General features: G+C 36.5%; 1 long non-coding RNA gene across 1 annotated transcript; it reads left to right on the forward strand.

Annotated features, from left to right (window-relative positions):
• The first annotated feature begins 6,811 nt into the window (after nucleotides 1-6,811).
• Nucleotides 6,812-10,985, forward strand: LOC135157116 (uncharacterized). Its single transcript, XR_010296151.1, has 3 exons — nucleotides 6,812-6,897; nucleotides 10,049-10,198; nucleotides 10,912-10,985. It is a non-coding gene; the product is annotated as an uncharacterized LOC135157116 (long non-coding RNA).
• The last annotated feature ends 7,345 nt before the right edge of the window (nucleotides 10,986-18,330 follow it).

Raw genomic sequence — 18,330 nt, forward strand, 5'->3', positions numbered from 1 at the left:
TGAAATAATATATTACATGGGTAGATTTCTTTACATTTTTTGTCTTGTAATTTATTTTTTTTTTTCGTTTTTTAGACATAGATTTATAAAGCGAATGGTCATCTGCCTGTTTCTCTTGTAACAGTGCTCTTAAGAAATATGAAATCCTGAGTATTGTTTCGGACAGACCCATATCAATTTGTGATAACTTGTACATCCACTTTTCTTTTTACACATTACTTGCCCTTTCGCCTCCAATCCAGCTTTGCCTTAATTTTTCATGCAAACTCAAAAGTCGGGGAAAGGGTTATTTATATAAAGCGTAAAAATGAAAAGAGAGTGTTTAAATCAATGAAAGACAAATAGCTAAGTGATGCAGGGAAACTTGGTCTACAGATTAATCCAGTTCGCTGATATAAGGTAGAAAATCGACGAAAAGAAAAAACTATTACATTATCAAACTATTTGAAAAAGAACTAATGCCCAAGAAATGAAAGAAATGACGCACAAAATGTTACAAGGAAAAAAAAATGGACGCTTTCATCTTTCTTTCTCATACAGATAAATGACTTGTTTTTATTAGAAAAAAAAAAAAATTCGCTAAAATGTAAAAATCTTGGGAACACAAATAATAGTATTTCTGCAGCCATTATTATCCTGACGTGATCCAAAAAGTTAGTTACTAAAAGTGACTTTAAATGACAGCCTTCATTTTCTTCTCACAGACGAAGGCCTAATGAGGATGGTGTTGTGAGGCAAAAAAAAAATCAAAATCAAAATATATCTTATGTCAAGTCAATACGTGAGTCAAGCGTAAGAAATCCTATTCACGCAAACTCTTCTTTTATGCCTGCCAGGAAGGAAGAAGCAGTAATAAGCAAATTTTTATATTCTATCCTTTTTTCTGGTTTAATCATTAATTTCGTGTTTTCATATTTTACTAGAATATTAATTTGTTATTGAACGTTTCTATCTAAAATATCTGTATACTTTCATTGTTGAAGTAGGCTTATGTTTTCATTAAATATTTCACTGTTTGTGTTTATATATTATGTTTTTACTCTGCAAATCTTTCTCAATTCAGCCACTGGCTGCGATGAAATGATAATAAAACCTTCAATTTAATTCAATTCAAGAATTCAGTATGCATATTCCAACCTTTTCAATTTGGTTACACATAATTATGCATAAGCCCGAATCGATATTGTAATACAACCATCCAGCGTATTTTGCCTGAAAGAAAAAAAAAAGAAACACATACAAAATACCTTACTCAACCTTTATTCTGCATTTTAAAACTGGTATCAAACACGTCGTATTTCTTTTAGATTTCAAAGACGCCAAAGGTTGTACCGTATACAATAATACTTGATTGAATGGGGTCATCATTTTTGCAGACATCGAGACTTAAACCTCAATATGCCGGTATTTTTTCAATTCCGGAATGAATTTTGAAAGAAAACATTTGTCTATCTGGCAACAATGGGAGCAATCAATGGGTTACTTAACCCAAAGTAAAGCGTGAACTGCTGTAAAGGTTTATATACGACAAATCTTATTACAGACAGGAGGGAAATTGCCGTATTGGCGCCGCCTTGAACCCTAGCCTAATACGTTTTATATTGATTTCTTGGCGTAGTTCATACAAAAAAGTACCATAGGAATAAAATGAATGAGATTCAATTTCATATTTCGTCTTTCGACGATCAATTTCATATATCTTCATATTTTCAAAGTTCTGCGAATTGCATAATAGGAAAGATCAGTAAATAGACACATTTCAATTAGTGTATCCCCTAGCCAATTATTGGTTGAAAGCCGAAACTAAATCGGCATCTCATCTAATAAATGTCAGAAAAAGTGAACTCCATAATTGTTGTTCTTGGGGGACAATTCAATAAAGCTATAAAGTTCTGAATAGGGGCCTTTGGCTAAAGTACGTACGTACATATACCTACTACAGACCAAGACACACATTATTTTGTAAATTTCTTCATTATTTACCTTTACTTGGCTACGACTGCTGCAAAGGGCAAATCTGTTACCTACAATTATTTCAATACAGATAAAACAAACAGTGCACAGCTCATGCCATTTTAATGTCTTTACGTGTGTCTCAGGTAAAAGAATCGTGGACATCGATGTGCCAGTCAACGGGTCTGTGAACATCACATCCCCAGACTACCCAGACAACTATACCACAAACATCCGTCTAACATGGCTGATCGGCGTTGCAGAGGGCCAAAGTGTAGTCTTGTTTTTCAGCCATTTTGACCTGGAACCAGCCTACGACTACATCAAGATCGGTTTCGGAAATGTTTCAGGACTCGAAGAGACTCGGTTGATCACAGTCTCTGGGGTTTCACTTCCGTCGGATATCAATACCCGGCATCGGACAGCATGGGTGGAATTTGTATCCGATTCCGCTTTCGGTTTTTCCGGATTCTCAATTGAAGTCATTGGCAAAGGTATTTTGAAAAAAAATATAACATCAACTATACAGGAATAACTGTCTTTTTTGCAGATTTATTTAACAATTTCTTACTTCCCCATGCAGTGTAGTCCCTAGCCGACTTAGTTCAGCGGAACTAACAATTTTATAGACTAAAGCTTTTGGTATAAAAATTAACCTTCTATTCTAACCATAAAAAACAATTGCTTTATAAAATTATAATTTTGCCGTTTCAGCACTCGTGAAATGCATGTTCCGGTAGATTGCGACTGAAACAACTGAGAAATTATAATTAGGGTTTACAAACCTGGATCGGCTGAATAACCTTCAAAATCGTGTGAAATCATTGTGCTTTCGATTGACTTCCATTTCCAAGAAGAACGATCATGAAAATTATGTACGATGAACGAAATACAACGGTTGTTTGATCAGCGGGCAAGACGTCAAGGAGAAATTATTCCAACCTGTCCGATTTTTTTATTAAGTTACCATAGATTAAGATACCATATATTTCATCACACCTATGCCTGCGAATCCGCTAGAAAGTACACATTCATCATTGTCATATCATTCTTCAATGGCTTCCGAGATTTCATGAAACACACTTATTTTTTTTTCATTTGGATAATGTGCGGGGGCTTTCTAACCGACCCAATCTTCATCTTATATTTTCCCTCAGCATGTTCTGACCATTCTTAAGTCACACTTTATTCGAATGAATATCTTATTTTGTTTGCCGTCCTGAGCAACTGCGTTTGGTGAATATTGCATTCCACTTTGATTCGTGGCTTTTCATAATGTTATGTTTCAATACTATAATTCACCTTTATAAATCCTAACAAAGACTTTCATTGATAGGAATGTGTGGTGGGTCGGATGGCACGGAGGTTGGGAGATTTAATCAACGGGTATGAGCTGTAAGGAATAGCTTATATAGCTAGAAAATATCATTTCGAATTTATTCCGAATATTAGGAATCTTCCTTTGATTGGTGAAGAGTAGGTAAATCACGTGATGGAACATAGTGTCACCCATTAATCTGAGAAGTGTACAACTTTATTCAACTTACCTTTTTGTTGGGATAGACTTGACCTTTTATCTATTTCCCATTTCTATTTCTCCTTTCCTATACACTCGACAATGTTTTAACCAAGTGGAACTGAAACATGACCTTTTCTCCATTTTTATCTCTTCTAGTGGAGATGGTAGATTTTCTTCCCGAAGAAATACGGAATCAAACAGATGGACGTTTGTTTTTACAATCACCCAACTACCCAGACAATTATTTACCCAATACTCTGGTTTCCTATGTCATTGAAGCGCCAGAAGATTATTACATTCTCGTCCGGGTGTTGACACTTGATACTCAAAGGGGGTAAGTATTTTATATATTATAGGAATAGGAATAGATGAGATAAAATTTATTTAATCATAATAATAAAAGTCGGATTCATAAAGCGCCTTTGTCTGAAGATACAAAGCGCTGCTATGATTACCCAGACTTTAGCTGCGTTGCCTATACATGTATAGGCGCTCAAGTATTCGAGGAATTCCTTCCTACCGCGGGTACTCGTTCACATCACCTAGGCTGAGTGCAGTATAATGTGGGTAAAATGTCTTGCTGAAGGAAAACACTTTATGGCTGGGAATCGAACCCACGTCCCTCAGACGAAAAGACGAGAGTCATAACCAGTAGACCACGACGTCCCAACATCCAGTATTTGGAACTTTCAATACCCATGTAACTGGACATTGTGATGTTCTTTAAATTTTATTTCGGCATTGCTGAAATCAGCGATTGTGTCGAAACCTACATCGTACACAAATATCAACCAATTCAAAGTTGATTACTTATATTTCGCTTCCCCTTCTTACAGACAGTTATGATTCTTAAAATACTCAAAATTATGGAGTCACAAATGGGAGAGAGTGTAGGCCTACATTGATCTTAAAGAACTAATCATGACTAGTTGACGAAAGAGTTGCAATTAAATACAACTCCGAAATTCAATCGCAACTTGATTTTTGATCAATCAGAGCTCGCACGTGAGACTTGTATTTGATTTCTTTAGTTGTGTCTAAACCATACCGTTTATCCATTGGGTTCATAGTTAGCCTATAGGCCTATATTATAGTTAATGACAGGCCTATTTTACCTCCTAACTACAATTTGATATACAAAATATTTGATTTTAGTGTATTGTTAGGTGTTATTTGGTGACTTCGGAATGTTAATATCATGCAGTAATGGCATACACCTGAAACATGACCTCAAGTCACCAAACGTCAATTTGTTGAGGTGATATTAATGTTAATTAATTTAAATGAATAAGAAATGCGCCTATTTATGTTTTATACTCTTAATTCATAATCCCAAAGCAACTTCATTTCGCCTCGTATGAATGTTTTTTGTAATTATTATTCTTGGTGATGATATCGTCATCAGTTAATGAAACAAACGTCTTTGAATTACAATATATATTCAGCATTCTGTAATAAAATCGATTAAAATTATAAAGGTTCGACATCCTATACATCGGCGAGGGGAAGGAGGTAGGTCGACGGGATGCGATCCGGGAGACGCTGACCGGAGATAAACGACACATAACAGCTTACCATGAGTCTGAAACAAGATGGCTCTGGATATTGTTTGTCAGTGACTACACCAATGTTCTCTCGGGATACACCATGCAGATATCATTCGTCACACGTAATTAGTTGTCTTTGTTTATATTGTGTATAATTTCCTATGTATAGTGATATGTTGATATTCTAGGCCTCTGATTGGATAAAGCGCAGGCGTGCGCATGCCTGCTGGGCGAAATTTATCGCCCGTTTAACAGCGTGCAAATATATGTGCGTATACAATGTATGAACGCAGTGATCGCACATGTTTTGAATGCCTGGTACATGTATTAATTTCCCATTTTTGTTCTGTTTAGTAACTGTGCTTAGTTATTCAAATCGCAAAGTGCAATGGAATAAAATGCATATACCATTTACATTTATTTGAATGCAGGATATAAGAGCAATGTCGATTAAATGCCTTGCTCACGGACTTTCAAAATTAATGTGTAGTCAGACGGTATCATAATGGTACTTCGATATTTTCCAATCATGACAAACTGTGTTTTCTTTTTTTATAGCTAATTATCGATTATCACTGGACGAACCGATGCTCTTTCATCCTCCCGTTGTTTACACATCCACCTGGAGATTTTTCTTATCAGCCAACTGGACCTTCGAGGGACCCAAGGACTCCGTCTTCAGAATTCGATTCATAGACATGAACTTCCACGTGGGACTGCAGTACTTCGTGGTTGGAATCGGCCTGGATTTCTTTGATCTGGAGGCCTTCAGGTTCGGAATAAGCGGCCACGAAGAGCCCCTGGACATGATATCAGATTCCCACCGAATGACTATTCTAGTTGCTAGTTATACCGATGCGGTGAACGGTAGTATTTTGGCTGAGGTCAAGGCTATTCCTAAACCTGGTAATATATATATATATTTCAATTCAAATGGAAATGGACAATACATTACTATTTCTTCTATTACTACTACTACTATTACTACTTTTCATATATACAACTATACTACTAGGTTATATTTAGAATACATTATTAAATTCAAAGATAATAACTGTAATTACCTTCCGTTATTCAGTTTCAAATTATGACTCATATCAACGATTTTTCTTAAATCTTACCAGCTCTAATACATGTATTTTGTGAACTACAGGTGTATTATAAATTATCTATGAATATATATATAATATCATACATATATGAATTATGATTTTATGAAACTTTGTAAACACTTGTTTTTCAGCCATTGGCTGTCGCATGTGTATTGTTGTTACTGAAATAAATGAACCATGAATATACTACTATTACTACTACTACTACTGCTACTAATAGTAGAAGTAGAAGTAGTAATAATAGTAGTAATAATAGTAGTAATAGTAGTAATGACATTTTTATATAATAACGACCTGTAAAGGCTTTTGCTACGCCTCACGGACATAATATTAACATATAAATCTGAAACTGTGGAAATAGGTTAATTCTACCCTTAAACGTCAACAACATTAATTAATTATGGATGACCAATCTACAATAAATTAATAGCTTGGTTAAAACCTTTGCCTTAAGTGGGTTTTGAAGAGTTTATGGTTATTGTTTCTATTCTCGTATGTTTGATAAAAATGTTGCTTAAACGTAAATATTAATGCAGGATTCGTATTATTGCTATTTCAGAGAACATTGCTCCCCTCTTCGTACCGGCCGAAGAATCAGTGATCCTCACCTCCTCGCATTACCCTCATTCGTACCCTAACAACTATCAACAAGTCTGGCACGTTGCCGCTCCAAAGGGCTACGTCATCCGCAACCGCTTTCTGGATTTTGATATGCCTTTTGACAACGATGGCCTTTTAGTGGGAAATGGTCTTTTTTTCAATCAAGGTAATGGCAATAACATAGGCCCGTATTCTGAACTCGGGTGTACATTCTGTGGTTCAACTACGGAAAGCCAATTGTGACATAAATCTTTATAGAGCAGTAGGTGTACATGTTGAATTGTTAGCTCATCAGCTACCTTAATATCTAATACCTGTCAGGCCTGTAGGGAATATTAACTGAAATGATATGTAGTTTCTTCTCCAATAATACACGAGGAAAGAGCACAGTTAACATAATAATAATAATGATGATAATAATAATGATTATAATAATAATGTGTTATCTTACATTTTTCCTTGTCCTGTCATACCCGGCGAATGAAATCAATAAATCAACCACCCAATTAACCCATCAAGAGAATGGCGGAAGGGGTCTCTTGTGATTGATAATATAAAAAAATAAATAATGAACGTTAGATTCGGGTAGAAATGCCAATTTATAAAATTTAAGTGATTCATGAGAGTGTATGGTGTGGCAGATTGATATTACTTTAATGAAGGTATCTGTTTATAATAATTATCGATCTAAATAATATACTTATATGTTCAATTTTTTTAAATCATTGTTGAGGAGAAATTTAAGTGTCTTTTATCTCATTTAATATTCCTTTTCATATATTACTTTAAAACATGATATATATTGTGTCTTTTTTAATTGAATATACTAGCATCATTTGTAATAAACATTCACTTTACTACTCCACATTATAACGCTTTTGATAGGTATGAAACCATCAGAGAAAAGCCTAATTATCTAGGCGCCGCGGGATGGAGATGCCCTTTGATACCGAATCTGATACCAATAATCTAAAATGCTTTGACTTGATCATACATGGATGTAATACAATTTATTAGCAAAAGTTGTTTTTTAATCACTATTTGATAGCACGCTGCCTGGGAGCATATTTAGCTTTTTTTAACATTGGTACAGAATCAATAAATTACTGACATACCAAAGTGCAAGGTCATATTGATATGATAGCATTATTTTTTTCAATTATCATCTGCAACAAACAAACAAAATAATAATACTAAAAAAATAAACAGATTATAACCAAATATATTGATGGGGAGCACCGAGCGTTGCACCCTTTTTATTCATTAGGGATCAGAAAGATGAATAAATAGTTTTATTGTATTATGGATCGCGTGTTTAACATAGATTTAAAGAATATATCAGAGATTGAGGTCTAATTAAAAAGAATTGAAGTACAAACCCTTTATCAGACCAATCACGTTAAGTTACTTTTCCTTCCTGTCTTTCCCACCGAATTTCAAAAGCTCACTTTAATTAGTAAGGGGTGGTCTGGCACCCTATAGAATTTAGTATATCCTACATAGATTGAATCTTGTATAGTGATTGGTTCAAGTAGCATCATGTGACCGAATATATTTCAACTATGATGTTGCATGACGTCAGACCTCGATATATTTTTCGCTATACCAATATTCTGACGTCACTATGTCAGAAAACGGGATATTTAGCTAAACTCTCGGGCGCACCGGCCAGCGAGCTCTCTCTCCCGGGCAAGTCCCGCGATGCGTCGGCGCAGGCACTCATCTGCGTTCCACTGAGCGCGGTGGCTCGGAGAAAAGTAGGTAATTCAAGGCAAGTAACCGGACTTTGCAAGCTAAGCGCATAGATTTTGGTTATAAATTATTAAAAGTAGGATATAAAACAAATATATCAGGCTTTTAATTCAAAAGCATAGTGGGAATTATTAATCCTCGGTTGGACTGGCAAAACTACGATATTTTCGCCCCTCGGGAAAAATAGTAATTGCCAGACCAACCTCGGATAAATAATTTCACTATACTTTCTCAAAGCCTGATATATTTGTTTACTATATATGTCTGATGGCACTTGCATGGATGAGTGAGTATGTGGGTGTGTGTATGTAGGTGTGTATGTTAGTTTGTGTGGGGTGTACATAGGGGTGTATTCATAGGTTGTGCGTTTATCAGACCAATCACGTTAAGTTACTTTTCCTTCCTGTCTTTCCCACCGAATTTCAAATGCTCACTTTAATTATTAAGGAGTGGTCTGGCACCCTATAGAATTTACTCTATATGTCTGATGGCACTTGCATGGATGTGTGTGTATGTAGGGGTGTATGTAAGTTTGTGTGGGGTGTACATAGGGGTGTATTCATAGGTTGTGCGTGTCTGCAAGCGCGCGTGTGTGTGATTTTAATACCTCTGGATGCTAATGAAATATATGGGATGTATATTATATCCTTTGCTACATGATTGTATATGCACCCCTTTGTATACCATAATACTTCTACATCTACCGAAGATCCATATCAATTTATCATAGAGGAGGTGTGCGGGTATGTGCGTGTAAAGACTTTGTGTGTGAGTGTGTGTTTTAAGAACCTTTTCAAGTGTGTGAAAGGGATGCTTGTGTGTGGGGGTGTGTGTGCATGTATGTGTGAGAGAGAGAGAGAGAGAGATGATGTTTGTGTATGTGCTTTAAAAACCTTTTTTATTATAATGAATAATATGGTTTTTATACATCTATTAGTGCACATCCGTTCTCAATCCACATATCTCACACAAACGTGTATTTATATATCATACTACTTCTATTAAAGATCCATGTCATTTTACAATAATGTTTGTGAGCAGCGGATGGGATGTGTGTGTGTGTGTGTGTGTGTGTGTGTTTGTACCTTCAATCTCTTTGATGTTAATAACTAAGCATTCATAAATCCCCTGGTACCTATCCGTTAGCATGTGAGCCCTTGTACACCATACTACTTCTACATCTAACACAATCCTCTCATTTACAAAAAAGTATTTGTGTGTCTGTAAGTGTGGGGTGGTTATGTGTGTGTGTGTTGCCGTGCTTTCCGGATGCTAATGAAATATAAGGCATTTATACATTCCTTAGTACATGTACATATCCAATTTCAACTAATTAAAATGCACACAGGTAAACATGCATATGATATACTACCTTTAATACATTTACCATAGATCACTGCCATTTAACATTAGTGTTTGTGTGTGTATGTACGTTGGGTACTTGCGCTCGTTGATATAAACGAATGATAAGCAAAAGTAATAGTATCCCCTCTTTTCAAGGTCACGGTTTCAATCATGTTAAGACAATACTTATCTCGCTAGATGTCACCTCTTTGTTTCTGAAGGTGGTACCGGTTTAGGAGCATGGAGTGGTCGAATTTCATCAGATACTCATCCAGTCTTTACGAGTACCACCAATGCCATGAATGTGTTCTTCGAAACCGATCCAAGTGATTCGGGACGAGGGTTTAAGATGGAACTGACAGCTATAACAAGTAAGTACTACACACGTGAACCCAAATTTTAAGTACAAGTCTAAGTCACGGTTTAATAAGGCTATGATGACTTATAAAAGTAAGTATAAGTATAAATACGAATATAAATATAAGTACATGTACAAGTCCAAGTATGATTTCAGCGAGAATATTAAGCATAATGCGTTTAGTAGTATTTTAGGATTAAGGTTTAGGTTTATTGTATAATTCAGATAAGATTTAATGTATTAGTTATTGAATATATTTTGTAAAGCGCATAGAGAGTCTTCTGACTATTATGCGCTATATAAATTTCAAATATTATTATTATTATTATTTTAGGAATAAGTACATGTATAGATAAAAGTTAAAACCCATGTATAAACACGTATAAACATAAGGGGGAAAATATGATTAAAATCTATTGATAATACACTCTAAAAACATTGGGTAAAAATGCTCCATGAGGGTAATTGTGTCCAACCAACATTAGGCATTTATTTTGGGTATTTTTATTAATCCAGTGTGATGAAAATTTTGCGCATTCTTAAGTAATTGCTGCTTATGTTAACCTTACTGGGCAATATGCTTCCCGCATTGGGTAAAATACTGCCCCAAATTGGTTGGACTGGTTAATTCAAATTATTTTCAATTCAACTGTGGAAAAAGAATTGTCCATAAAATTAGATTATAAATTTTTATATTTTTTCCCCTTTTCTCAAAAAAAAATAAAGAACCAATTATTTTGGAAGAGCCCGACGTCTACACGTTGACCTCTCCAAACTACCCCATGCCGTATGAGAAAAACGCCTTCATCCTCTGGCATATAACGGTTCCTTCGGGTTTTGGCGTACTTCTCCATTTCATCGAGTTCGACCTCGTCGACGAGGGCGACATCCTCGTCGTAGGTAATGGGGCATTTCCCAACGACACAGACAGTGTCGTCCAGGCGATCAACGGTCGTGCCGTACCGTCCGATTTCACGGTCTGGTCGGAGAGAGCATGGATTCGGTTTACCACTGATAGGAATGGAATCGCAGATGGATTTAAGCTTGAGCTGCGAACCGCCCTGGGAGATGGTGAGTACGGCGTCATCAGCAAAATAATAAAGAATTTTGATCATTCAATTTTTAATCTACCTTATATAGACACTTCTAATTTTCTGTCAGGCGCCTGTTGCATGAGATTTGGCGGAATTAAAGGCAAAAGAACATAGAAATCAGAATACTCAAATCAAGTTTTGGTAGGACATGAGATGAAGTTAGGAGGTGAAAGTGTTTGGGTGAAAATGTTTTCCATTCTGTTGTCCTGCTTGAGCCCGAATGCGTTTCTTATGTTACGGAAAATTTACTAAATATCATTTTTCTTCTTCTTCTTCTTCTTTTCTCTTCTTTTTTCTTCTTCTTTTTCTTTTTCTTTTTTTTTTCTTCTTCTTCTTTCGGGTCACTAAAAACAGGACATTGTCTGATACCCATGGGTCTTGAAGGTGGTTGGATTGATGATTCTAGTCTAACTGCGTCATCTCAGAAAGACAACCAACATGGTCCTAGCCAAGCTAGGTTACATGGACTGTCATCCTGGATACCTGACCCTGATAAAAGCGATTCGACACTCCAGGTATCACCTTTTTCTAAAACCTAAATGATTCATGAAACATTTAAGTTAAGAATGAAGATTAAGCAAGTAGATGAGATTGTATATTACTCTATTTTTCGAGGTTAAGAGTTCGTTTCCAATCGTCGCTTATATAGTTCTCACCGGATAAAGAGGTCAGAGTAAATCGGGGTCATCATAATAGTATGCATTGTGATTCTTTGAAAATAGTTCTCCCCGTACCAATCGCTATCCCAAGGAAAGACGAAAATTAATTTACAAATTAAAATTATTTAATTGAAACCATAATAACGATTAGTCAAAACATTTTCATTATGAATGGAAATCGCTATTCATGGAAATGCTTATTATTTCTTATTACATGAATGTACACACGTTTAAGTCCTTTTTGTGGGGGGGGGGCGGAGTGGTTGTAAAAAACATTCTGATAAACATTTGAAATAGATAACTGTAGTGAAAATACACTGTGCACAAACGGAATATAACTCTGCTAAATCATGTACGTCATTTAATATTTTAATACTAAACACAATGAGAGAGAGATATAGATGCCAAAGCTTAAAAGAAAATTTTAAAATACATAATCAAGACAAAAATGCTAATATTTCCATCGAATCGATATCTGTATTCTTCATCTTTAAAATCCACCATCATTTAAAAACACAGGTGTATTAGTCTATTGTTTATCTTTTGCGTTTCGTACTTCGTACGCATGCAGGTAACATTTGGCCAAGCATCCTACATCACAGGGCTTCTTATCCAGGGTGGACCGGAGAGCCAGGGAACTTGGATCTCATCTCTCATTGTCGGATTCGATGACCTAACTGAAATCGTAAAATACATATATATACACTACTCAAAAAAGGTTAAGGACCACTTTTTAATGTGTGTATACAATTTTCAAACCGGGTGTTGTATTTCTAGAAATACCCGAATATGGCTGTCTTGAATCTCCTCAAACACCCTGTAACAATTTCACACATGGGTGGTTTCAGTTGTTGCATGATGTCTCTCGCATTATTGCATATCCTGAAAAGTGGGCCCATTGTGAAGTGGTACAAATGTGGATTCAAATGCATTTTCTGTCTTTAGTCTCTACAATCAACAAATTGCTGACAACAGCAATGCCAAGATACAGCTGTCCAGGATGCCATCAAACACAATGAAATCAATTTCACACATGCAGTTCTTTCATGTCTCTTGCATCATTGCAATGCGCCCGTACAAAAGTGGCTTCCAAAGCATTTTCTGTCTTTAGTCTCTACAATCAACAACTTGCTGACAATAGCAATGCCAAGATACAGCTGTCCAGAATGCCATCAAACACAATGACATCAATTTCACACATGCAGTTCTTTCATGATGTCTCTGGCATCATTGCAGTGGGCCATAAGACAAGTGTCTTCCAAAGCATTTTCCGTCTTTAGTCTGTACAATCAACAACTTGCCTACAACAGCAATGCCAAGACACCACCTAAGTGAAACAGATGTAGCCAGAGCCCTAGGGATGCTGGAAGCTGGCCTCAGTCAGCGAAGAGTAGCCAGAATGATGGGCGTGTCACACAGTGTCATTAGCAGAGCAAATCAAAGACACCGAGAGACAGGGCTATACTCCGAGAGACCCCGCAGTGGCCGACCAGTTTCGACAACCCCTAGAGATGATCGCTACTTGACGAATCTCAGCCTCCGCAACCGCTTTCACAGTGCACGCCGCCTCAACAATGACTTCGCTGCAGCAACTGGAGTGATTGTTTCCACTCAAACAATCCGTAACCGACTTCACAGAGCCAATATGCATGCCAGACGGCCAGCTCAGTGTGTCCCACTCACCCCTGCTCACAGAAGAATTCGTCTCAACTGGGCCCGGGAGCATGTCAGATGGACCAGACAGCAATGGCGTAGAGTTCTGTTCACAGATGAGAGCAGATTTTCCCTTGACCACAATGATGGACGTTCGAGAGTCTGGAGGCGACCAGGAGAGAGATTTGCAGACCCCTGTATTGCAGAACATGACCGTTATGGGGGAGGCAGCGTCATGGTGTGGGGAGGCATCACCTACGCCAACCGTACTCGTCTCTACGTGGTCCCAGGGGGAGCAATGACAGGAGTGAGGTACAGGGATGAGGTCCTTGAACCTATAGTGGTGCCATTTGCAGAAAATGTGGGACAAAACATCATTTTCATGGATGACAATGCCCGTGCCCACCGAGCTAGGGTGGTGACCGAGTTCCTTGAGGGCCAGGGGATTGAGCGTATGGAGTGGCCAGCGAGGTCCCCGGACTTAAACCCGATAGAGCACGTCTGGGACATGATGGGGAGGAGTCTCGAGCAGCTCGAAGCCCATCCACTTGGACTGCAGCAGCTGGGTGTGGCTCTGGAGGCTGCATTGGATGCACTGGACGTCAGAGACATCAATCGCCTCATCAGCTCCATGAGACAGCGCTGTGAAGCCGTTATTGCTGCAGGAGGTGGTCACACTCGTTACTGAACTGCCTGAAAGACACTCAGACATTCGTTTTTACCACTTCATGTCGGTAGCTGATACCCCTCGGGGCCCACTTTTCAGGATGTGCAGTGATGCGAGAGACATTGTGCAACAACTGAAACCACCCATGCGTGAAATTGATTACAGCGTGTTTAAGGACATTTAGGACAGTTGTACTGAGGTATTTCCAGAAATAAAACACCTTGTATAAAATCTTTATGTACGTTTTAAAAAGTGGTCCTTAACTTTTTTTGAGTAGTGTATATATATATTTTTTATTATTAATTTTCCTTCATTTCTGCGTAATGCATACATGTTGTCTATCCTTTTTTTGTAATTGCGTTTCGCGAGCTGCCTGGTATGGTCTCTCTGAGTAAATGTGGGGGTGGATTCGAAAGAAGTGAAAAAGGAATATTCAGCTATAATAAAACACCAGTACAAATATTTCGATATCTGAACAAAAAAGTTTATTGAACCTCAGGAAACGATGCAACCAAAACAAATTAATAACTTTGTCCTATATTCAATTGCTTATTTTATAAATAGAAATAAATGAGTTGATTTATTAAAATCCCACAATAGTTACAGGGAAGACACCTCTTTTCAATGATTATACACATTATGTGGCGTTCATGCTAACAACATACGACCTTCGTTGTCAGTTAATATGATTATGGAATATACGCGTCCCACGTAGGTCAATATTCTCTAGGATTTTCATTTATACATTCAGCCCTTCGCTGATACGGAGTTCTCTTCAATCCATGTCAGAAAAGCTAACAATGTTTCAGATACATATTTTATCATGATTATTGTTCATTTCTATATTTGACTGTTCAAATGATGTGCAATGGTTATTCAATGTTATTAATCGTTTTATTCCATAATTTTCTATGACTATAAACTAGATTTTATGTTGTGCGTTTGCTTGTGAGAATAAAGAAAATCATGCGGGGAGGGGGGGTGGCAAGCTTCTTCTTTTTAATATTTTAGTTACCTCTCTCTCATCAGTTGCAATCATAATGACGTAAGGGAAAACACCGACAAATATTTGTAAAAGTATGGAGTATTGGAAATTATAAAGAACATCTCCTTTTCAATATTTTAGTTACCTCTCTCTCATCTTTTGCAATCATAATGTCGTAAGGGAAAACACCGACAAATATTTCGTAAGGTATTGAGTATTGCAAATTATAAAGAGTCAAACTGTTTTTGTATTCTTAGTGGGAGTAAAACTCTGCTTTACTTGATATTTCTAAAGAAATATGACCATCATTGCCTTTTCCGTGAAATCTCCCACTGTTAGATTTTTCCTCGAATTTTCACTACAATTCTTTGGCTTTAATGATTGTGCAAAAGCGCGTGCAATATCCCTCCACTTATAGACCTATTCTTCTAATAACCATTGTGTCGACCAATTATGCTTAAAAATATTTTAATGGCACATTAATGATGAAATCTTGAATTAACTCCTCAGAGACGTCAAAAGGAGTGGAATTCGAGAGACATTTCAATGGTTCTATTTAATCGTCCTCGTTTAAGTGAATACTTAAGAATTCAACCTGTCTCAAAGAGCGCAGAACTGATCTCTCTTCGCTTGGAAGTACTTGGTTGCAAGAATGGTAAATGAAGTTTAATTATCAATACTGCTGTTTGCGATTAATGACACCAACCCAGTTTCTTCACAATGACTTGAAAAATGATTTTCAATTCATTGATGCGTTCTTATGAAATATTTTGTTAATCTGTTTAGAAACCAAACATTCGTGGAGTACATAAGACATTTTATTGAGTCTTCAAGCAATGTATTATATTGCATATTTCATAGGCATTTCATTAAAAGTTCTTGAAATAAGTTAAATGTGCCATCATGAAGGAAGAGCTTTGGTGTGGATTAAAAATACAATCTCACAAAAAAAGAGAAAATCTACTTTATGCAGAAGAGTAATGTTCAAGTAAATAAAATCTAACAGACTTCAAAATCTTAGTGAGTAGAGTCACCGTTATTAGTTTAAAAACAAATTATACAGCATGTACAATGTGATATAAATACTGTTTCGGAATTCAATAAAAAAAAACTAGACTGATAAAGAAACGAAAAATTTCAGAAATTGCTTTATTAAAAAAAAAATATTTGGGGCAAAATAATTATTTTCAAAGTTCCGATGATTCAAGTAAAGAAACTGCAGGCTGTCATACACAAGTCAATTACATAATAATTTCGCTGTAATTCTGACTACTCTATTTCACTCATTTCTTTAATTATGTTTATCAAGAAAAAAAAATCACTAAATATTTAAATATTTCACAAGAACATCTTTGACTTTCAAATATATGTTTCAAAGTGCAAAAATGGAAGCACATCTAACCATTTCTAATAAAGCTCTCAACAGCGATATTTTTGTTTTAGATATGAAATTCTATTTAAATTACATGAATGATTATATACAATTTGACATATACCATGTTTATTGACGATGGAATTGCGAACAATATTGTGAAATCTTTACAGACTGCCATTTTGATTTGGGCGTGTCATCTGGACACCTACCATCCTCCAATATCCGGGTCCCATACCATTTCAACCAATCAGGAATTCAGAGCGACGACGTCAGAATGAAACCATCCAATCACTACCCACCAAATGAATGGCTAGGTCAATTACCCGAGGACGATGAAAACTTTATCGAAGTGATTTTCCAAGAAGACGTTTTGGTCCGTAACGCTATTATCCAACAGTGCAATGGATCTAGAATCATATTATTCAGTGTTGATGCTTTCCAAGGCAATGTCACAATTTCGGCCGATTTTGTAAGTTTATGATTATTTTTTCATTGTATCGCCAAAACCTGTTTTGCAATGATCCAGGTGATTCATTCAAATCAGTTTTATTGTTATACCTAGTTCCTACTTTCGCGACTCGCCCCACGATTGAAACGGTGATCTTAATCGTCGTGATCCTATCAGATCGTATCAGATCAGTGGTGGCAATTGTAATGATCGCAGAAAAAATTGAATGGTTCAAAAATTCTGAGGATCAGTTATGGAAGGCGAATCGTGGCACTCGTAACGGCTCGCACGACAGTGTGAACTAGGTATACTAATACAATACAACAGGCAAAAGGAATTTCAGGTCTATTTCATACAATTTCTCTAAATCTACAAGCTTCATTCTTAAAATATTTTTTCTTAAAAGTTCAAGCTTAAGAATGGCCGTATCAAATTAGTGAAATGACACCATCCAGCTTGAACATCTAGCGTTCTGTATATGTGAAATCAGCTTAAAACATGAATAATTCAGTAGTGCTGAGGACCTGTTGTTCAAAAGGAAAGACTCAACAAAAGAATGCGTAATCGAAATGTGCCTTAGATCTTTTGCTATTTTCCCTTTCACAAGTTTCCGTTATCAAATGACCATTCAAAAGCCCCCCCCCCAAAAAAAAAAAAAAAAAAAAAATATATATATATATATACCAGCAGAATAGCATCGTATGAAAACCCCGAACATTCCAAAGATATTTATCACAAATTTAACATTAATTTTACAAAAATACTACATTTGTAATCCCTAATGTTCCTTAATAAGCCTAATAAGAAAGGAAATGTCTTCTCCCCCCCCCCCCCCAATTCATTTGATTATTTTTAACATTTGAAACAAAACGTCCACTCACTATTTCACCTTTTTTCAACCCTAGGATATTTCGGACTGTTTTTCTTCAGCCTGTAAAGTCTCGACAAGATGGACTGAAAGTGCCGACCAATATAAGATCATCCCAACGAGATGGGAAGGGGATTTATGCTTTCGATTTGAACTTCTCGGATGTACTAGCGTAGGTAAGCTTGTTACCTGGGACCCGTTACATAAGGAGTAACAACGGTTTAAAAAATGCAATTTGTATATTTATTGCTCGAAATGAATTTTGAAATTAAAAAAAAAATCTTGAAATTCTTTCCCATTGGTACAGCTACTGTGGTAAAAGGGGGTCCGCAGCCCCGTCCGCAGCCAATCAAGACCGGTGTTTCTACGGTATATGGAAGTCGTTATGGCAAAGTT

Source organism: Lytechinus pictus, chromosome 16, assembly GCF_037042905.1.
Source record: "Lytechinus pictus isolate F3 Inbred chromosome 16, Lp3.0, whole genome shotgun sequence".
In the NCBI taxonomy this organism is placed as follows: Eukaryota; Metazoa; Echinodermata; class Echinoidea; order Temnopleuroida; family Toxopneustidae; genus Lytechinus; species Lytechinus pictus.